The sequence below is a fragment of the Ahaetulla prasina genome, chromosome 4 (assembly GCF_028640845.1).
Source record: "Ahaetulla prasina isolate Xishuangbanna chromosome 4, ASM2864084v1, whole genome shotgun sequence".
Classification (NCBI taxonomy): domain Eukaryota; kingdom Metazoa; phylum Chordata; class Lepidosauria; order Squamata; family Colubridae; genus Ahaetulla; species Ahaetulla prasina.
Window position 1 is genome coordinate 61,547,388 of NC_080542.1, and position 23,701 is coordinate 61,571,088.

The 23,701-nt window shown below is 37.7% G+C and overlaps 1 protein-coding gene across 2 annotated transcripts in view; it reads left to right on the forward strand.

The window, feature by feature from the left end:
* Nucleotides 1-23,701, forward strand: part of TNS3 (tensin 3) — a 198,214-nt gene that overhangs the window by 18,781 nt on the left and 155,732 nt on the right. For both annotated transcript variants that reach the window (XM_058180998.1, XM_058180999.1), the window contains exons 2-3: nt 4,098-4,210; nt 10,556-10,593. The gene's annotated coding sequence lies outside the window, so the exon portion shown is untranslated. The remainder of the gene's footprint in view (nt 1-4,097; nt 4,211-10,555; nt 10,594-23,701) is intronic.

Here is a 23,701-nt window from a genome sequence, read left to right on the forward strand (position 1 = left end):
TTCCCCTACCACATCCACCAAGCCACAACCACAGAACCGGTAGTAAAAAAATTTGAAACCCACTGCTGCTCTGAACAGTAAAGAATTTCTTTTTATTAGAATACAGTCTTCTGTAACATGCTTTGAAGATGCTTATTTTTTGTTTTACATAATTACATGATTTTTTTTTTAGCATTTCTAAATCATTTTGACTGTCATTTTAATCTAATTGACAAATTTTGCCCTGTTGGGTAAAATCCAATCAAGGAGGGCTTGTCTCTGAATCTTTCCCCTAACCTTTAGAAATAGGAAATTAGTGAAAGGACCTGACAAAATTTGCTGTTTGTCAACAGAGTGGCTTAGTGATAGCTCCTAAGACTTTTAGTTACTGCGTCTCTTTAACAATTTATTTCATCCATGCCCTTTGCCACAAAGATACCTGTTTTCTTGCACTCTTAAATTTCTGTGTAGGTATGCACATTTTTCATAGTGCACTCTCTTTTCTTTTGTGATATACTTTTAAAACAAAGTATTACTTCTAATTGTAATAGTCATTCCATGGATGTTAAATGTTATCCAGTAAGTTATATGAGTTTAAACTAATCTTTTTGTACTGGCGTATCACTATAGAGGTGTAAAAAAGGTTGGTTGTTGTACTTAAATACCTGTCCTGCTGTTTTATATGGACATTGCTAGATAAACCTACAATGGAACCCAAATGCTGCTTCAACATCCTATTTATAATTCTGATTTTTGAATCTATCCTCCAGATAACATGCTGAGGTGTATGTTCTGCAGAATTACCGGTTTCTGCTTCATCTGCAGAACTGCTGGAAATAACATTAAGGCTGCATTAAAGAACAGAATTTTTATGTACTTTGTTTTATTGATTTTATTTTATTAATTGTTTTTATTAATTCTTAATATTGGTAAAATTGAATGCAGATAAATTTTAAAAAGCATTTTGAAAAGGAACATGTTTTTATGAATTAATCTGGAAATTTAATTCTTACTTTCTTTGGGAATCATTGGATGTCCTTCAACTTGATCTTAACATTATTAAGCTTCAGTGTTCATATTTTCCTCAAATTTCATTTCTGGTTTATATCAGTATTAAACTGACAATATCCACATTTATGATGACTACACATTATGTGTATCCAATTTTAATGTGCTATTTCAGTAACGTAAACTGCAAAGTTTAGCAATTCTGGATTTAAAGAAGCATTTCTAAATGTTCAATATTAGGTTTAAAAATGGTAATTTCCTTACCCTTCTCTTTGATGAAAACTGATAATTTTCCAGAGAATTCCACTCCTTGAGTCACAGTCCAATCAGTCATGAGTCACAGATATGTGTCAAATATAATAAGCCACAGCCTATTTTACCCAGGTTTTGTTGAATAACAATGGTATCTGAGTTTGCAGTTCTGAATAAGTTTTCACTTTACAAACCATGATGCTGAGTTTGCATAGCTCACCAAGCACAAACTCATGATGCAGCCTAGTATGGTTTTATCAACTGATTCATCAATAGTTTCATACATAAAAATTGCATTTTACGAAATCAACTTATTTGGGATCATAGCCTATAGCTGTAATTTTATATACTTATGGTATGTATGTATCTTTTATGTGGCAGAAAGAAAGCCGAACAGGTAAGTTTTGAAGATATACATAGGCTTGACTCACATATCATGCTTCAGCCATAGAGCAAGTTGTTTGATTGATGGGTTGTATGAATTCAGTTATAATGTGGGTTGTCTACCGTGGCTTCTGACCAGGAATGAAATTCACTTACATTCCCTACTGTGTGCGCACAGAGAGGCTTAAATTGTCGCAAAAAAGTGATGTCATGATGTCCGTGTGGGTGGATGGAGCCTCCTACTGGTTCACCTGAGCCGGATAGAACCGGCTGAATTTCACTCCTGCTTATTAGTCACATGTCTATGATTCTCTAATTCATATTAGAGAATCATAGACATGTGGTGTTTTGTATAAAATACTGAAATGATTATTAGAAATGTTTTATAACACAAAGTTGCCTAATTGGTGAAGACATCATTATCAGCAGAATTGCTTATTTATCTTTAGCCCCTTCTTACCATTTTCTATCATCTGTGTAACTGAAGACCAAAAGTAAAAAACATTGGATTACCAAGAAAACAATTGCTTTACAGTGTCTTAATTGTATTACTCCCCAAGAACCCATTAAATCTGCTTATGAGATATGGTTTATTAGTAGAAAATGCTCAAATCATGCTGGTTTAATGCTCTAATATCTTTTCCCCTCATCTGCTACTGATAGGCTGGTATTTACATGATACCCTAGTGTGATTGCCAACTGTCACAAATGTATATATAGCAGTTTTAGTTGGGTGACATTCCTTCCCACTCTTCTTCTGTAATACTGCTGCCATCCTAAAAATCAATAGGGACACAATTGCAATAAATCAGAGTTGATTGATTCTGATTGGAGGTCTTCCAGTCTAATCCTCTGCTCAAGCAGGAGACCCTATACTATTTCAAATATGAAGTCTCAGTATTTAATTGGAATTGCTAGTAAAGCTGTTAATTTTTTACTTGAAATGGTGCATTTCCTTCATGAGCTCATAAAGGCAACTTTCAGTACTTGCTAATAATTAAATACATTTATTAAACATCAACTGGACTAAATTATTTATTCAATTCAACAGGTTACTGGGTCCTGGAGGGATGACTATAACCAGCCAATGTAAGATTTTGAGGATAATCAAACTTTACAAAAGGCAAATATTCTGGCTCAGCATCCACCCCATTCTTGACAATTTCAAACAACAGTTTGACTTTTATTAAATAATCTTTGCAGAATTATATCATAGCAATACAATAGTCTGATTCTAAAATGCAGTAGGAATAATTTTATCGGCGAATGTTACAAATAAAAAGTATACAGAGTTACACTGTTTTCATTCTACAAGGGACTGTATTTGAGGAACTTTTTAAAAGAAACAATATATAAGTAGCTTTTAAAGATGGAAAGCAACATCCCTTTTATAGGATTAAAATCCCTGAATTAAAGAACAACAATTATAAGGTAGCTTTTCTTCAGGAAACAAAAAGATTGTGGCCCAGAGAGGAAAAAATTTTCTTGGCTGCCTGAGCCCTAGCATACCCTTGCGATACTTTTAAGCCAAGATAAATGCAGAATTTTTATTCTTGCCTTTGAATAATATGAATTCTGAAGAAGTTTCTATTCATCTCTAATGAATTTTATGGATGAAGCATTTAAAAATTAGCTTCCATTTCTTTTTCTTTTGTTTCCTTTTGCATAGTTGGTTTCATGAAATCTCAGTGCTACATCTAGCCATTGCCCTCAGATGTGAGCCAGATTGACATCTTGTTTCTAGACCTGTAGATCCTTACATTGTTCCAAAGAATAGTCGCCAATATAGCTAGTCCTCATTTAGTGACCAGTCACAATTACTAGGTGATGAAAAAGTAATGTTATAACTAATCCTTGCATTTATGATATTTACAGGTCTGTAAAAGCTGAAGTAAGCAGCTGCTTTGCTTAATGATCAGATTGTCAGTCCCAGTTTTAGACACAGAATAGAACTATCCATATAGCCCAAAATCAGTAGTGTCAATCTCCTATTGCCAACTGGGTAAAAAATGAATAATGGCGAGGGTTAGAATTAGAGAGAGTTAGACAGGAGAGAATATTGGGAGAAGGGAAGGCAATTGTTTTCCTTCTTTCCTGCAGTTTTCTCAAAGCAATGTTACCTGTTATCAATAATTATTATTTACTGAATGAACTCAGTCACTGAAATAATGCACTTATTCCTCATTTCTTATTTATATATTGTAAAGACGATTTCTTTGTATTTCTACAAACTTCAAGTCTTTCCTTCCATTCTGCTATTTCCTTTTATGTGAGTGAAATGTTATTGCTATTTACTGTTAAATGCAGTTCTTTTTATTTATAAATATGTTTGTAAATGATACTCTTTGATACGGTTTAAAGTATTATTTCGTATGTGTTACAATTGTTTTAATATTTGCTTCACCAGCTTTTCTAGTGTAAATATATCCTTGTTAATTTCTTCTGAAATTGTTCTTTTACTTCCTTCCTTCCAGGCAGAAGACTTAGCTTCAGACTCTTGTGTATTCAAGAATAAACACTTTTAAGAAATCCAAATCTTGTAATACCTGCAATCAAATAAGCAATTCCAATGGTATTTCATGCAGAGGTAAACTTTACTATCTTGCATTTATATTGCTTTTTTTAATTTTAATTATTCATTTATTAAATTTGTTTGTCTCCCATCTCACTGCAATGCAACTCTGGGTGGCTTACAGCATCAAAATAAAAGCATAAATATATATGTAAATGTATAAAATCACAATAAACTTGAAATGTAAAATTTGTTACTGGTTCTGTAGGCGTGGCTTGGGGGGGTAATGTGACTGGGCGGGCATGGCCAACTTTTTTTTTTTAATCTTTTAAAAGCATTTTTTCTCTTCGGCCAAAGAGGTTGTAAAAAATGCTTTTAAAAGCCTGTGACGATCAGGCAACTCATCTGGGATCGCCAGAGGAAAAAAAGCTTTTAAACGGTTCTGACGATCCCAGCTGTGTTGCCTGAGTGCCAGAACTTTTAAAAACATTTTTTCTACAACTTCTTCAGCTGAAGAGCTTGTAGAAAACATGCTTTTAAAGGGTTCTGATGATCGGGCAACTTAGCTGGGATCGCCAGAAGAAAAAAAGCTTTCAAAGGTTCTGATGATCCCACCTGAGCCGCACGATCATCAGAGGCTGTTTTTTTTACTTTTAAAAGCATTTTTTGGGCAGAAGGAAAAATGCTTTTAGAAATAAAAAAAAACTGATGATCGCGCAGCTCAGCTGGGGCGGGGGGGGAGGGATTTTTGCTACCGGTTCTCTGAACCACGTGCTGCCATCACTACCGGATTGGGCGATCCGGTCCGATTTCACCCCTGGTCAAGGCCATAGCAGAGAAGGCTCTTCTCCTGGACCCCAGCAGCCATTTTTTTTTGGGACTGACGATATCTGCAGCATGCTTCCTCCTTCGGCACAAGTGGGGCAGGCCTGTTCTGTGGGGTGAGACAGTTCCTCAAATAATCTGGACACATGACATGAAGGTAAAATAAATATCTTGAATTGCACTTGGGAGCAAACCAACTGCTAGTGCAGCTGACAAAACAGTGGTATAATTTGGGGCAATCTAGGGACCCCAAAAATTGTGTGCGCTGCTGCACTGTGCACAATTTGAAGCTTCCAAATGCTCTTCAAGGGTAGAACTTCCATGCTCCGCTTCCTGCACATAATGGGTTCCAACAGGCCTTTTCCCATTCCCACTGGGTCTTCCAGGCCTTAGCCCTGATTCCCACCACACCAGGCCAAACACTTTTCTCCTCATTTATCTTTTGAAGAGCTCCAAACCTTCCAGACTGCTGGAATGACTTGCTTCTTTGCATAACTGGCACAATTCTGAAAGCAGCTGCCATTTTGTCCCACCCACAGAATGGCAGCTGCATTTGGGCACCGCCATAAGTCATGGGAACAAATTGCTTTGCAGTCATAAAAAGGTCTGTACAGTGTTTTGGACTCTTTCTGCAGCACTCAGAAGCTACTGCAGCACTGTGCAGACCTCTCTACAGCAGCAAAGCAAATCAGTTTTGTCTGGTGTCTGGCACTTTGTCCCTGCCCAACAGTGAATAGGACAAAATAGTGGTTGAATTTGGACCACTGCCACATGGCTCAGGGACACATAGCCTCCCTCCTTCTATAACATGAAATCTGGAGAGCTTCAAAAGGTAAGTGTAGCAATGTTAGGCCTGTGGGGAGCCGACTCAAGCTCTGCAGGGTTCCAGCAGGGTGGGATGAGGGGAAAGAGGTGGGAGGGCACTACAGTGGCTCTGTGGTGTGTCATAAGGGTGAATGACTGCAGCACTGCATCAGTCATAATTTTGAAATGGATCACATGTAGCTTTGGGGTGGGGGAAGTGTCTGTTGTAACTTCAAATGTTCATTAAATGCCCTGTTTTACCTCAAGGATTTTTAGTCAATCTACTGTACCTCTTTCAAGAAGAGATTGGACAGTCATTTGTCCAGAATGCTTGAGCAGGATATTGGCTAGGAGACTTCCAAGGTCCCTTCCAACCCAATTATTTTATATTCTATATTTTTAAAGAGGCCTTGGTTCACTTGCTCCTCAAGAAACCATCATTGAACCCAACTTGTCTGAACAATTTTCATCCAGTTTTCCACCTCTTCTTTTTAGGTCACAGCTGTGGATGATCTCTGGTGAGAGTGGGATGAAAGTAATGCATCCATCCTACCTCTCCTTGAACTATTGACTGATTATGATACCATTGACCATGGCATCTTTTTGGGTCGAGTGCAGGATTTGGGGCTGAGTGGCACAGTACTGTGCTGGTTTAGTTCTTTTCACTACCAACCTAAATGGTTGATAGTGAGCAAGATGCCCCGTCCATAGCTACTCCTTTGTGGGATACAACACGGTTTGTTACTCTCTTTGCTCCTTTTTAACTTCTACATAAAACTCCTGGATAAGATCATCTGATGCCATTGGTGAGATGTCATTAGTATGCTGATGATACACAGCTTTAAATCAGCATCCCCACTGATCCAAGCAATGTTATGGTTTCAGTTTAACCCTGGCAAGATGGAGAGGCTCTGGGTATAAGGGATTCAAGATCCGGTTGTTTATGATCTTTAGTTCAGGATTGGATTGCACTACCCCAAAAAGATTTGTTTGTAACCTGGAGGTTCTCATGGACTCATAATTCCTGCTTAGAGTAGGTGAAAGTCATGGCTAGGAGGGCCTTTACACAACTTTATGTTATGTACCATTGTGCCTTATCTGGAACAGATTGTGTGCATCCTACACAGTCACTCATACTCTAGTCTCAACTCTACTCATAGAGTAGAGTTATAGAAGGAGACAGATTGGATTATTGCAATGTGTTCCTCATGGGGCTATCCTTGAAAAATATTTGGAAGCTGTAATTGATGCAGAATGCAACAATGCACACAGTTCTGGGGGCCCCTAGTGTGGTACATATAATTCATCTATTGCGTGTGCTGCATTTGTTATCAATTTGCTTCTGAGTTCAATTCAAGGTGATGGTGAAGTCCTATGTGGCATATCCAAGGAGCCATGTTACCACAATGGGACTAGCACATCCCACTCATACCAGCAGAAGCAGCCTGCTACAGATTTCACCTGCTAAGGAATTCCAGCAGGCATGGTCAGGGAGAAGAGCCTTTTCCAATGTGGACCTGATCCTTGGAACACTCTATCATTGGTGATGAGAATTACTCCCACCCTTTGAGCCTTCCAGAAGGGCATTAAAACCTGGTTTTGCAAGTTGGCTTTATCTTGGAAGAAGACACTCACTGCTGGAGATGGTTGACAGATAAGAAGACCTCATCCTTGTTCTTTGTGACTCTTGGTTTCAGTTTGTTCTGTTTATACAATCTGTATGTTGTCTAAGGTTGTCTTATCAGGGATACATGTTGCATATAAATTTAATAACTGAATGAGTAAATGAATGAATGAATGTTGTATTTCTTGAAAAGAAATCCATTATTTGGAATGCCAAAATATGACAGAAGTATAAGTATATCACAGCTGAAGGTTTTTAAGTCTATGTAAATATGCAATATGTTTGGGCAAAAGTGTAGAGGGCAACAGTTTTTGAACCAAGGTACCTAAAATTGGTTAAATAACAAAGCATCAAAAAATTCAACTCTTGTAGGGTTGACATTTGATAAGTTGTGGCTTCTTTAGCATTGTTGCACTGCCAGTCAGCTGCACTCACATGATCATCATTTCCAATTCTCTCTGTTAGCTTCTCACAAGGAAAGTTAATGGGGAAGCTGGCAGGAAATCAGAAGTCCATGGCCAGAAGACAAACTGCTGCTGGAGGGGGAGGGGGGAAATGAAGGTGTGTGCAAAGATACATGGGCGGTGCTGAGAGAAGTACTACAGTCATTGGCAAGGTTATTTGAGAAGCAACATATGGGTCATGAGGTTGCAATGGTGTGTATGATAGACACTGTGTGGGTTGGGCTTGGTGTTTAAGAGGTTCTTCATGGACCAGAGACATTGTGCAGGGATATGCAAGAGGTGACACCGGGGTTTGGAAGAGTGTGAAAGAGGAGCCAAATATGTCTGGCACAGAATGTGAGGGTGCAAAGAGATACACGAGAGACATCATAAAACTAAAAGAGTGGGGAGGTATATGAAAATGTGCAAGAGGAACTAAATGGGTTGAGGAGTATGAGGGAATGCATGAGAGATACTATGTAGTGGAGTAGAATGTGTGTGAGTATGAAGGTATGCAAGAGGTGCAGTGTGGGTTGGAGAGAATATGAGAAAGTAGGTGAGAGGTACTGGGTGACCCAGGGGAGGGTGTAAGATATGGGTGCAAGCATGGGTCAGGGAGGGGATGTGAATTAGAACAATAAAGAAAATAATGTGTATTGGAATGATCCTATTTTTAATTTTAAGGTTGTTCACTTTTTTTGTGACATTTGAATATACTGTAGACTAAACTCTCACTGCTAAGCCAAATAAAAAGATATTAGTCCAAAGCCTGGATTCAGCAGTGATCCCTAAGTATTCCTTTCTCCTGATACCACGAGCATTGGCATGCTGGTCATTTAGCAAGCCTCAGTAGTAATATGTCATTTTGAAGAAATAGTTTTCAAATTCTAAGTGGCAGATAGCTGAACCAATCACTTGGTGCATGGGCAGTAAAAATATTTCTTTTTTCAGTCACTGAAATTGTCGTTTGTCTAGGCCACAAATAAGGAACATTTAGAATAAGTATGTCAGACCAAGAGAAGAGCAGGAATTTGGAGTTCATTGTAGGAGACAAAGCTTAGTGTACTGCCGAGAATTGGAGAATGGAAAGGTATCTAGAGACAGTTCCCTTATCCCATCTCTTGATCAGTACCCTCACAAACTTCATAGGGCAGGAATCTGCAACCTTAAACACTCAAAGAAAAGAAAACACTAGGAGCCACAAAACCTTTATGGTGCCTGCCTATTTCTTGAGCGGCTACAAAACTAGCATATATAATTGAATTAAACATTCGGTTTTCTTCTGAAACTTTTCTTTTCTTGGATTTATCCATGGTTGGTCTACTGGGGTTGAAAAGCTCAATAAATTGCGTGCCGGCGGGTGTTGCACATTAGCAGTTGTGACACATATTTTGAGCGACAGGGAGCTGCAGCAGAGGATTGAAAGAGCCACATGTGGTTCCAGAGCTGCAGGTTGCTGACCCCTGTCATAGGGCCTCTTCTTAAGCCCTCTCCCCACCTTATAATTGGAGAATTGCAAATCAGTACTCAGGAAATCTATAGCTTGAATATAGGTGTTGGGATATCCCTGTTTACGATGCTTGAGGAATAGCTGTCACCTTCTGAATGTTGGAGGATTTTGTTGTGTCTTCTTTTGATAAAAATTGTGTTCAGTCACAGTAGAATTAGCAGCAGATAATTATAATATAATGCACCCACTGCAGAGATACAAGCTTTTCTGCTATAATGTAGAATTATAATGCAGAATTTTTTGCTTAGTTTTTGAAGTTTTGTAAAATTGGATAAAAATAATATACATTTTAAGTATTATATTTGCTAATATATTGTGGCACATTGCTGAAACATTCATTCATGACTTTTGATTTCTGGTTAATGTTCATAAAATACTATGCAACCATCCTATGATTTTAATAACATGCCATCATTTTCAAATGTACTGGCAGACCAAAAAAAAAAAGTCATGCATTAATATGTGATAGAGAGATCAAGTATAGAATTCTTAACTGTGATAACTTCAGTGTTTATAGCCTCTTTTATATTATGAAATTAGCCAATTAAGAAAGTCTACTGTTGGAGAGGAATTTATATATGTATTATTTACATGTATTATTTGAATCTGCTCTGCGAAAAATCCCCCAGTCATTCCAATTATGAATTAACAGAACCTTTGGAGAAATTTTGTTCCTTTTATTGCGCGGGAACCTCATCTTCTAAATAAGAATTGCAATAAATATACTTTTAAACTATTCAGTTTAATTCAGTAAATTCAGTTTCCTGAGTGTTGCAAAAGTAATTTCAGTTTTAAATCAAGTCACATGATTGCATCACTTATGGTCACTTGAGAGTCAGTAAGAATTTATGATTCATTATGGTCTTCAGGCGCTTCATTGGGTTTTAACTACCACCCTGGAAATAAATTACAAATCACTTACTCTATTTTCTGATATCTGTGAGTGCCTAATTCTTCTGAAAGTTATTTAAGGTGTACCTCATATAGAACAAAGCACATAGAGAAGTTTTGAAAGGAACTACTTAGATGATTATAAGACAAGGGAAAAATATGGATTCCATTGGTTTCTCCTAATTAAAAGAAATGGCTGAACATCTACAATATTCAGTAAAAGAGAACTTCCAGAATTGAATATACAAAAATAATCTGAGGATACTTTTTATATGTGTGGTATTACCTTGCAGTAATTCCATTTTTTTCTTTTTTCTTTTTAGTTTGCAAATATTTCTGTAACAGGAAATGTAAACCAAAGGTAAGGTTTTAGTTTTCTACATTATTAACAGTGTTAATTCAGATTCAGAAATGTACATTCCCAAAGATTTTATGTTTTTTTAGCATATCAGTATTTTGAGACTTAACATGCAATCATATTACAAGTTATCTAGGACAATGAATGGAATTAAAGGCAGTAAATTAATACATACATACATACATACAAGATAATAATTGTTTTCAAACGTGTCTTGATTTCTTGTAAGCTGCAAGGGAAATTGTTGAACAGGAGAGTGAAAAGTTAAATAAGTGCATTTTGATGCCTGTGTATAGCAATATACCTGCAAATATCTCTTTTTTAATTTGTCAGGTCCTATTTCTGCTTCTGAAACTTTTAAAGATAATATCTTACTTGAAACACAATAATTTAAAATTAAAGTGCACGTTTGTATATACAAAAGAGTTTGTTTTTTACCTAACAATTTTAATTTTTTTAAGACATACCATTTTTTTTTCAGTTGTTACTCACGGAAATTAATAATATAATATATTTTAAAAACTGACAAAGCCAGTTTGGTCTAATGTTTAAGGCATCAAGCTAGAAAGCAGGAGATTGTGAGTTCAAGTCCCATCTTAGTCATGAATTCCAGCTGGGTGATCTTGAGCCAGTCACTCTCTCTCGCAATCCAATGAACCTTACAAAGTTGTTATTGTGGGGACAATAGGAATAGGAAGAGGAAAGGTGTGTTGCATATATTCACTGTCTTGACTTATTTGATAAATGAAAAAAAAATACGGTCTTCAAATTCCTGGAAAATTACTCATAACGTTCTATTCACAATGATTAGCTGCTTTAATCATTGTGAAGAGAAGACTAGATAATCTCTGCTGAATATTGATTACACTTTTTAATCTGTTACATATTATCTATATCCCTTTTTTCTCTTCTTGATATGACACATTCTTATTGTGAAATGTAAGGGTAATTTCAGATTTGTTTGTGAGAACAGAAATCTAAAATACTAGCTGGACGCCCATGCTTCGCTACGAAACTATGTGCTCGGGCTTGATAAATTGACACTTACAGCCTGAAACTTAATGTAGAATGTGTAACTCCGTAGCATCAGAATGTATTAATATAATGCAACTGGCAGTTGGAACAGAGGGGGAGTGGGAGTAGAATGTCCCAGCCCACAGCATCCATCAATATTCATCTGGCTAGCATCCTGTCAGTGTGTGAGAGAGTTGAGTGGTGTTTGGAAACTCAGATAGTATTTGATGTGTGAGCAAGAAGGAGACAGGAAGGAGGCTGGGTATAGCTTTAGCTCAACTGTTCTGTAGTAAAGCTGCTTGCTGCTGTGAAAGTAAAACTGAAAGTGAAACTCCTCTCCTCTGCTTGTGTTTTGCGTTTGGAACTGATTTCTTTTGAGGTAGGGAATGGGGGGTAGAACTCCTTAGCATCAGAGTGTGGAACATATTTCTTTTCAGATGGGGAGGGGGAATAGAACTCCTTAGCATCAGAGGACTGTTTGGATAGTGAAACAGTATTTGCTGTGTGAGCAAGGAGACAGGAAGGAGGCTGGACATGGCTTAGCTCAACTGTTCTGTAGTAAAGCTGCTTGCTGCTGTGAAAATAAAACTGAAAGTAAAACTCCTCTGCTTGTGTTTTGCATTTGGAACAGATTTCTTTTCAGGTGGGGAGGGGGAGTAGAACACCTTAGCGTCAGAGTACGTTAATAATAATATAGGAAATGATGGTCATTTTGAAAAATTCTTTCTTGGTGAGCACCTAGAAGCCAAGAGGAACATATGTGGCAAATTTCAAGTTTGTAGGCTTTATGGTTCTGATTTCGTGATTACAGCATGAATGATTTTTGCTTTTATATTTATTTATTTATTTATTTATTTATTTATTAATCGTATTTATATACCGCCCTATCTCCCGAAGGACTCAGGGCGGTTCACAGGCAAATAAAAACACATAAATACAAAGTAAAATAACAATTAAAAAACTTATTCTAAAAGGCCAAATGTTTAAAAATGTTAAAATGTTTAAAAACAATATAAAAAATAAAACCCATTTAAAACCCATAAATTTAAAATCTAATCCAGTCCTGCGCGAATGAATAAGTGTGTTTTAAGCTCGCGACGGAAGGTTCGGAGGTCCGGAAGTTGACGAAGTCCTGGGGGTAGTTCATTCCAGAGAGTGAGAGCCCCCACAGAGAAGGCCCTTCCCCTGGGCGCCGCCAGACGACACTGCCTCGCTGACGGCACCCTGAGGAGTCCCTCTGTGAGAGCGCACGGTCGGTGAGAGGTATTCGTAGCAGTAGGCGGTCCCGTAAATAACCCGGCCCTATGCCATGGAGCGCTTTAAAGATGGTTACCAAGACCTTGAAGCGCACCCGAAGGCCACAGGTAGCCAGTGCAGTCTGCGCAGGATAGGTGTCATCACGGGAGCCACGAGGGCTCCCTCTATCACCCGCGCAGCCGCATTCTGACTAACTGCAGCCTCCGGATGCCCTTCAAGGGAGCCCCATGTAGAGAGCATTGCAGTAATCCAGGCGAGACGTCACGAGGGCGTGAGTGACCGTGCATAGGGCATCCCGGTCTAGAAAGGCGCAACTGGCGCACCAGGCGAACCTGGTAGAACGCCTCCTGGAGACGGCCAAATGATCTTCCAGAGACAGCCGCTCATCCAGGAGGACGCCCAAGTTGCGCACCCTCTCCATCGGGCCAATGACTCGCCTCCAACAGTCAGCCGTGGACTCAGCTGACTGTACCGGGATGCCGGCATCCACAGCCACTCTGTCTTGGAGGGATTGAGCTTGAGCCTGTTTCTCCCCATCCAGACCCGTAAGGCTTCCAGACACCGGGAGAGCACTTCGATAGCTTCGTTGGGATGGGTACAGCTGGGTGTCATCCGCGACAGCTGGTACCTCACACCGAAGCCACTGATGATCTCACCCAGCGGCTTCATATAGATGTTGAACAGAAGGGGCGAGAGAATCGACCCCTGCGGCACCCCACAAGTGAGGCGCCTCGGAGCCGACCTCTGACGCTTTTCTATAGACGCTTTTCCCCCCTCCTGGAAAACTACAAATGCAAATTGTCTTGTTTTAGAAACCTCTTTTATCATTAATTGCTTGTAGATAATTTTCAAACATCTAAAATGTAAAGTATAAGAACTGTTTCTGCAAATTCACTCAGGTTTTTTTTAAAAAAGAAAAATCAATGACATAAAATCTACCATGTCACCAAATGTCCCTTTTTAAAGGACAGAAGGTGTGTGTGCGTGTCTGTCTCTCTGTGTGTGTGTGTGTGTGTGCGTGCGCATGCCTCATTGTCTTGATAACATACACTAAGGGTGTCAAATGCACAGCCCACAGGACAGATGCAGCCCGTGATGTGGTTAGATCCAGCCCACGGGGCCGTTCTGGCTTACCCAGTAAAAAGAGGAAAGATCAAGCCAGCAGGCTTCGGCTTAGTCTACCCAATGTGAAGAGGAAACATGCCAGCAGTTTGGGGAGCGGCATCAAATACGCCCCCCCCCAAGTCAACCACAGTCCTGATGCAGCCCTGAATTTGTAGAAATATAAAACACATTGCTAGTACAATGTAAAATCCATTGATTGAATTTTAGCTTTAAATTTAATTTTAATATTTAGCAATTGACTATTTTCTTTTGTTTGTATTGTACTAAGTATTTTAGTAAAGATTTCCCAAATTTTAATAGCATTTTTAAAAAAATCTGACTTTTAATGTAGAATCATATTAATACTTTGCAATTTAATCATTTTCTTTATTTTTCTCTTTTTGCACATTATTAGTTTTATTTTTCTCATTTCTTATAGCTATTCATCTTTCTGATAATCTTTAAAAAAAATTTAAAATATGGATGATAGGATCATAGATGCTGTCTTTAGTACCATTCTGATTTAAATAGATTGTATTTCACTGAATGGAAATAATAGCACTCTTTTCTGTTTTCATTCTACAAAATAGGTTGAAATTACTAGATTCTACTTTTCAATTTTTTAAAAAATTGTATTTTCACATTTACCTTGCAATCATAATTATGCATTTGGTCTTATTGTTCAATCATGTCAGGAATGCTTAAATTAATGTTTTCCAGATGTTCAAATGTTACAAATGATGGTGGGGAGGAAATAAAATTTTAGCTCAGTTACGATATAGTGAGTTTCATTATTTCATTTGTGAAGAAGAGAGAAGGTTGGGTTATGTACAATTCTTTGATTACTGCATGTGACTATGGAACATTTTTCTGTAAGAAGTGCAATACTGAAAATATTGCTGCATTTCATAACACTATAGGAACAAATTGTTGCTATTGATTTTGCAAAATAGGAAAAAGTATATTCATAGTAAATGAATTTAAAGATTGGAAGGACAGTATTAAAGTGAACATTTCAGAATAAATATGTATCCTTAAAAGAGAATTTGGAAACTAAATTCTGGTAATAATTCAGCAGATAACTGCTACAGCTATACACTAGTATCTGTGCAAACTGTCACCTTTGTGCCTCGTAATTTTTCATTGGTTCTACTCTGATAGTCAATATCAATCCGAATAGAGCTGGAGGGATCCTGGAGGTCTTCTAGTCCAACACCCTGCCCAAGCAGGAGACTACCATTTCAGAGAGTGGCTGTCCAGTCTTTTCTTAAAAACCTCCAGTGATAAAGCACCTACAACTTCTGAAGGCAAGCTGTTCCACTGATTAAACAGCAGTTGTCCTGCTAATTCTTTAATTTTCTTTGCTAGCTGTTCGTAATCTCTTGTATTGTTTTCAGATTCATTGTTGTGTTATTGTATAGGAGGAGAAAGGGATAGTAATCTGTGGGGTTGATTATTGTAGTAAGGCACTCAGTAACTTCTTTGATTTTTGCTCCAGGGACACAATATGCCTCCTAGATTGACTGCCTGGTTTGCAGACTATAGTTTCTGTTCCCCTAAGAATTTAATCTCCTATCACCAATATTCATCTTTTTTCCTAGAGAAGTCTGGAATATTTTTCTTTCTGTTACAGGAATGCTGGGTTGTGCCTCTTTTTTAGAAACTATTGATGAATATTGTGCTTGTCTGCATATTTTCTTCCGTGGGAAGGCTATGAAAGCAATTGCTCAGTTCCAGAAAGACTTCATTGGAGTGGACTAGGATAGATAGATAGACACTTTGCTCTTGATTGTTGTTGTTTTCTAAAAGTGACATGTTTCCATTGGTCTTGCTCTTTAGGTACATATGTAGCGTCACTTTTAACAGAAGCTGTTTGTTCCCTGTTGTGTTCAATTTGGGTATGTCAGTTTTCTTCTTCATGTTCATATGGGGTCATTTTTTAAATAATTTTTAAAGAATTTGCTTGCTCCCTATTGTGTTTTATTTTGGTGTAGTCTTCTTGTTTAAGTTGGGATTTCTTGCTTTGTTCATTGAGTTTCAGAGTGGCTAGGGTTACCTCTAGACCAGGGGTCACCAATCTTTCAGACCTCAGGGACCACTAAATTCATAATTTTAAATCCCGTGGACCACTAACATGATCTGCCTAATGACCAGCTGGGTGGGGGTGGCAAGGTGGTCATGTGACTGGGTGGGCATGGCCTACTCAATGTCACTCGCATCAAGGGCTTCTACTCGCCCCTCCCATCCCAGCCACACCTTGCCTCCCCGCCTGGGCTCTTTAGCGCCCCAACAGGAAGCAGTTGCTGGAGCTAAGCAGCCACCATGAGAAAGAGTTGGCAAAACAGCTCAGTTCAAATTGGATCTGACAGAGAAGAAGGGTCAGCAGAAGCACCTCACTGAGGACTACGAGCATAGGCTTTCCAAGCAGAGGGAAGACCTGCAGGAGTGCAAGGCCAGATACTGGTGCCTGGAGGCTCAGCAGACTGAGATGGTCAGCCAATTTCAGACCATGATACTGTCCCACTGGAACAAGGCCTTCCAGCTCTTCACCAGCAGCGGCGCTTCCCTCCAGCCTTCATCCAAAGACTTGCATCAGGAGGCTGAAGCAGACCCCGAATTGGAATTTCTGGCCCCGTTCAACCACACAAAAAGACCCCAAAGGGGGAGACTCTCTGCAGCAACACAAACGTTCATTGCACGTATCTGTCCCAGGGGCCGTAGTTTGAGGACTGCTGATTTAGTGCAATATGAAAAAATGCAAATAATTTTTCTGGGGACCACCAAAATTTTCTCACGGACCACCAGTGGTCCACGGACCACCAGTTGGTGACCACTGCTCTAGACCTTTTACTTTTTCTTCTAGTAATTCAAGTAGTTTACATTTGATACATACATAGTTTGGGTCTTCTGTGGGTATAAGCTGAAACATATGACACACTGTGCAAATCACCATAATGTCAGTCTCTATTTCCACTACTGTTTGTTTGTTTGTTAAAAAGTTAAATTTTTTAAATAATTAAATATATTTCCTATTGCAAAGTGTCAGTTTACAATAGTTTAGAAAAGAAAACCATAATTAAAATTATAATTAAAATTATAAAAGCATATTGTGAATTGTTAATATATCTGTTGGAAACATAATCTAATCCAGCAGTAAATACTAAATAATAATCTTTTTTGACAAATAATTATTACCTGAGTAATGCCTTCTGGAAAAGCTCCATTTTCCCCATCTTCTGGAATTTATTTTTATTCATTAATTTATTTTTTATACTGCCTAATAAATCGTCTAATTTCTGATATGAGCCCTGAACATGGGGCCTTTTTCCCCATTGGTTTTATAGGTCAAAGTTAGTATTTGAATTGCAGGCAAAATCTGTTTGATGGCCAAGCAGAGCATGATCTATCGTTGTGAACTCTTTGCCATAACAATTGCAGCCAAACAAAAAACATTCTGGTTTATTGATATGCTACCACATTGGCTAGATTTATAGTGACTTTCAAATTGTAAATGTTATCACTGATATCAGTTATCACTGATATGGATTTTCTTAAAAGCACAGAAATGTCACAACTATTTTTCAAATTCTGGAATTACATTTCAGCATTTAGAAAGAAAGAAAGAAAAATCTTTTAATTTGCTGTTGCCTTTAATGTGGTGAAGTGACATCATGTTGATATCATTGAATTTAGGCCTGAAATCTCAATTGAAATTAGGTAGACCCTGAGACAGAATTGGATTTTTTTTCAGACTGAGGACTATGTTTATTTATTTATAAATGGAAAAAAATGGAAAAAAAATGGATGATATCAGGACAAAAATCAGTATGAAATTAATTTAATATGTATTTGAATAAAGTTCATATTTCACCTACAGTTCACATGCTTACTTTATTTTTGATGTTTTCCCCTTTTTTCTAATAAAGCTGCTTTATTTTTTAAAAATGTATTAGCTAAGTTCCTATGCATTACAGAGTTCTTCTGAAGATTTTGCCTGTGTGAGTACACATTTGTTTCATCTCTTGGTCTCTCTTTTCATATATTTTATTACCGGTAGTTTACATGGAAACAATAAGGTGATTGTGGCATGGTTACTTGTGCTATGTATTATAACTTTATTCTTTTACTGCTCTTCTTCCTGAAGGAATCTGTTATGTTCTTCTATTAGTGTTCTATAAATTTTTTTTTAGGAAATTCAAATGATGACTTTTTACTGTCATGATGAAAATTGAATCACAAAGATTCATACAAACTTTCAAAGGGCATGAGATTTAAAAAAACCAAAAGCAGTCATTAATGTTTAGTCTTTAATATTGAGCTTTTGGGGAAAAGCAAAAGAGGCATTTATTAACAAACCATAAGGCAGATTTAACAGCCAGAATGAGATTTGCATGAGTCAGTTGAATCTTAGAAATACATAGTAAACAAATGGTTTTCTAATAGTTAAATAATATCCATAAGAGACGTAACAGTGGAGTAGGGAAATAATCAATCTAATTGATTGGAAATGAAATATGGCAGGTACTTTAGTTGCTGAATTTATACAAATGAACATATGCATTTATTTATTTATTAATCAAATTTATACACTGTCAATCTTGTTTTTAACTTAGATGAAAATCCTGTTTTCTGCATATCAACTGTCAAGTATGTAATATAACAATAACAATTGTTACAGAGAAAGTAGACTTGTCAAACAGAAAAGTTTTGGTCACTTTGAAACAAGAGACATAATTCCAAAGCAGGAATTTAATTCCAGGTTTTGATTCATTTTTCTATACTACAAATTTGATTTTGTAAATATCTGCAAAACTGGAAGAATTGTATAGATTTCCAGCTTTTACCAATTATCTTATAGTGAGCATGAATATATTCCGTTTATAATCCTATTTGAGTCTTTTGACAGAGTATAGTTTTTATTTGTAGCAGAGTAATGCCATCTTGTGGCCTTGGATTTTCTTTTAAAGTTGCAGAGTTGAAGAAATCTTCCATGATTTCCTGCATCATTGATAAATAGCATATTATAAAATCTTCAGTTTGAAGGCAGTGAAAACATTTCTCATTCAGAAAAAGCTTTAGAGACTTTGAAGCTGAGCAGTGCCACTTCCTGCATATAAAGAAATAAATATAAATATAGTATGTTCTTTGAGAAATGCATGAACTTTTCTTTTTGGTATTATTATGGGGAAGATGTTCTAAAATACTGTTTGAGAAATGTGCTTGTTCATATGAAACTGGATACACTGAAACAATCTAACATGTTATTCTATTGCACCATCTATGAGATATTCATAATGTATATTCTGCCCCTTTTACATCAGTACTTAATCTAGCAATACTTACAAAACCATTTTTTCGGATTGTAAATTGTTTATTACTGAGATCTTAGCAAAATACAGTGTAGCAAGCATGAAAATTGGACATTAATTAGTGTAAGATCTCCCAAAGTTCTGTCCATCATCTCTTACCCGTTTTAATACTTCAAAGGCTTGCCTCCCATACTCCTCTCTTGCATCTTTATCAACATCTGTATCTTCACCATTCAGTCTGATTATTTCTCCCATCTCTATCCTCCTAAGCTGCCAGGTCTCCAGAATACCCAAGCCCCTATCTCCCTTTCAAAATTATCTTCCCAATTATCTGATTCTGTTTTTAAATCTCTTAAAGTGCTTTCCCCTTGATTTATTTCTTCAGTCATTATTATCTTAATCATCATCTTCTCATCTTGCTTTGTTTGTTGGTTTGTCCATTCTGTCTTTTCTTCTGTGCTTGCTGCTAACTCCTCTCTTTCCTGGGCTCTTTGATTTTCATTCATTGTCAGTTGTAGCATATTTTCTATTTTCCCATATATGCCTTGCCTTAAGTACTTTATCTCTCTGTGATTCTTTTCCACAGTACTCCTAATGCTTTGAAACATCAATGCCATTTCTCTTGAAATCTCACTCCTTTCCCCCTGATGGATACTAGCGTCATAGGAAAATGGATTATACTTAACAGTCTTTAGTTTTTATTAATTCTATGTTCTAGTGCATTGAAACCTTATTTATTTATTTATTTATTTATTTATTTTGTCACACAGAATATATAAGCATAAGCATGAAATAATTGTACAATATATAAGCATATATATGAGTATGAGTATATAATGACTATATGAATTGGATATAATGAAAGGAAACAATAGGACAGGAACGGCAGGCACGTTTGCGCTCTTATGCATGCCCCTTACAGACCTCTTAGGAATGGGGTGAGGTCAATGGTAGATAGTTTTTGGTTGAAGCTTTGGGGATTTTGGGAAGAGACCACAGAGTCAGGTAGTGTATTCCAAGCATTAACAACTCTGTTACTGAAGTCATATTTTCTGCAATCAAGATTGGAGCTGTTAACATTAAGCTTAAATCTATTGTGTGCTCATGTATTGTTGCAATTGAAGCTGAAGTAGTCTTCGACAGGAAGGACATTGTAATAGATGATTCTATGAGTTAAACTCAGGTCATGTCGAAGGCGGCGTAGTTTTAAATTTTCTAAACCCAGGATTTCAAGTCTGGTGGCATAAGGTATTTTGTTGTATTCAGAGGAGTGGATAACTCTTCTTGTAAAATATTTCTGGACACGTTCAATTGTATTGATGTCAGAAATGTGGTATGGGTTCCAGACAGTCGAGCTGTATTCAAGAATTGGTCTAGCAAATGTTTTATATGCTCTGGTTAGTAGTGTAGTGTTTTTGGAGAAGAAGCTGTGCATTTCTGTTATTCAATTTCTATTATCCAGGCCAGCTGTAATCATATTCAGCAAAAGCAATTATTATTTTAAATAATCTTAGAAACAACAAAGCTGTGTAATGTTAAAATACTCACATATCCTTACAATACATACAGAGAAGGTAATTGGAAAGGTCTAGTATTTAGTTTTGTTTTAAAAGCCAGTTCACAAGTGAGCGTTGCAATCATTTAAATCTGGATGGTTTTTGAATAACACACTAGGAATTGTTTTTATAGAAGATAATTGGATCTAAGGATGTTGTGACTGAATGTGTTAAAATTGCCCCTTCCTTTCTTCAGCTAGGAAGTTTCTGGATTTGAAGTGAATAACCTGAATGAGTTCTGAGTGCTTCTCTTTTACCCAGGACAGCAGCACTTACTGCCTCCTGTGCACACGGTGGGACAGCAGGGGGGCCCAGGCCACCACAGGAACCCCCCAATGTGAGTGACATTGACCCACCAGGCGCACCCTGGCCACAGCCACCCAATCAGCCAGGCCCACCTGGCCACGGCCATCCAATCATCTGTGATAACCCCCCACTCTCAGCACAACCATGGCCCCCCCCATCCCCCCATCCCTGATGCGGTTCTCAATGAAATTGAGTTTGACACCTTTGGCTTAGATTCTTGTGATGGCCTTAGAAACAACAATGCAGCTTGCTTTGTGCCCTGCACAGCTTGGGGGCCTTCTTTCTCCATTCAGATTGAAAGAGGAAACCATGAATTGACCCAGATATCTCCCATACTGTCAAACCTCATGAGTAAATTACAGAAATGGGAAGTTTTCTTGATTGATTGTGAGCTGAGCAATTGGGGTGGGTGTTCATTTTCACAGCTGCAATATAGCAGGTTTTATGGCACTGGAGATTTTCTTCATTTCTATTTTTTATTTATTTATTCCTCTTTGTAGCTAAACGGAATTATCTAACAGTTAACTTGTAAAAACTTAGAAACAAAAGAGAATAAATGCATTTAAGCATGAAGTTTTTATTTTTATTTCTTAGAGATTGTAAACTAACAGGTTCTATAATTGCAACTTGAAGCAACTTGAATCAATTTGAAATTGATTCTGCCTGTTTTTTACAATCTGTGCTCCCACTGATTTATTGTAAACAATTGAATTAAAGGCTGTTTTAGATGTTTTATCAACAGAGTGTGCTTTAGACTATAGTTGTATGTAAGAATCTGGTAAAATAGCAGATATTGCTGTCCCTTATGAAGGTGACACTTGATTCGGGTCAAACACTAACAAATATTTACAAGTTAAATTTAAGACTTTGGGAAAAAATCTGATAAGACTGAATACTTTCTAAAAAAAAACCTAAAGGCTTAAGGAGGAATTGGACTAAACTCTTATGGAGATTGCTGACAAAGATTCACAAGATTACAAATGACAAAAGATACTGAGAAAGAAGATTTTACATTGGGAGCTACATACATCTAACTCAGTGGTGGGTTGCCCTCGGTTCGCTGCAGTTCTGTAGAGCCGGTAGTAAAACTCTGCTGGCGTTTGGAGGCCGGTGGTAATGGCTGGCTGGCCACGCCCCCAAACCGGTTCTCCAATCATCAGAGATGTTCTTTTTTTAACTTTTAAAAGCCTCTTTTCTTCAGCCAAAAAGGGGCTTTTAAAAGGAAAAAAAAACCCTCTGATGATCGTGTGGCTGAGCAGGGATCCTCAGAGGATCCTTTTAGAATCTTGTTTCCTCTGGCCACCCAACATCCCCTCCTCACTTATTTAATTAAGCAAACTCCTTTCAGACTCGCTTTCCTTCGGTGTCTCCAATCAGTTACATTGTCTGGAAGGCAGAATCAGTTGCAGCTAATGTAATTGATTGGTGTTCCCCAGGAACTATGGGAGTCGAAGTCCATAAATCTGCCTGGAATCCATTGCTCAGCCAAATGCTTTGCTGGATGAGGAACTCTGAGAGATGAAGTCCACAAATTTTAAAGTTATAAGGTTGGAGACCCCGATCTAAAAAATTTAAATAAAATAACAAAATATTTATGCAGCTTTCTGAGAGTTGGTGTGTTTCTGTAGTGTTTCACTCTAACTACACAAACACACAGAATCTCACAAAGCTGTATGTGGCATTTTGTGTGTCTGAGTCTGTTGTGTTGTGTTGTGTGTGTGTGTAAAGTGTGAAACTTGGTTTTTGAGCTTTTTGTGGCTTTGTGAGGTTCCTGCTTGTTGCAGGGGCCCTTTTGGGTGAAGTGCAGCTGCTTTTACATTATGTGTGAGTCAGTTGTATTGTGTTGTGTGTGTAAAGTGTGAAACCTGGTTTTTGGTACCTCTTGTTTTGTATACTTTGTTTATTATTTTTATTTATTGTTATTGGCCATGCCCACCCAGTCACATGATGACCAAGCTACTCTCACCCAGTCACATGGCCACCAAACCACGTCCAGAGTCACATGACCGCCAAGCCATGACCACAAAATAAGCCACAACCACAGAACCGGTAGTAAAAAAATTTAGAACCCACCCCTGATCTAACTACTTCGATAAACTTTTCTTTAGAGTGTGAATTTTAAAGTTTAACATGGAATATAAATGGAGTAAATGCTCCTCAAAAAATACTTTTCACTATTTGAGAAAATTGAAACAAATTTACAAGAAACACTTATTTTAAAAAATGAAGTGAAGCATTTGATCTGTAACACTCTGGGGGAAGACTTTACATCAGCATGGAATGGACCTTGCTGTGTCCATTTCACCCTTGGATACCTAGTTCTGGCCAACTCTCCATGGAGACAACTCACTGTGAGCCTGAGCTTTCCACTCTGGTTTCCAAAGCTGGCCTGACTTAAGGGAGGCGAAAGTTCCCGCCAACCCACATTCTTTCTATGAAAACTTCTGCTCCTTGCTTTCCAGCACCCCCCCCCAAAGGTGGACTAAGAGGGAGTCATTGTTCTATATGCACACACACACACATGTGCAGACACACACACACAGAGACATATAGAGAGAAACCATT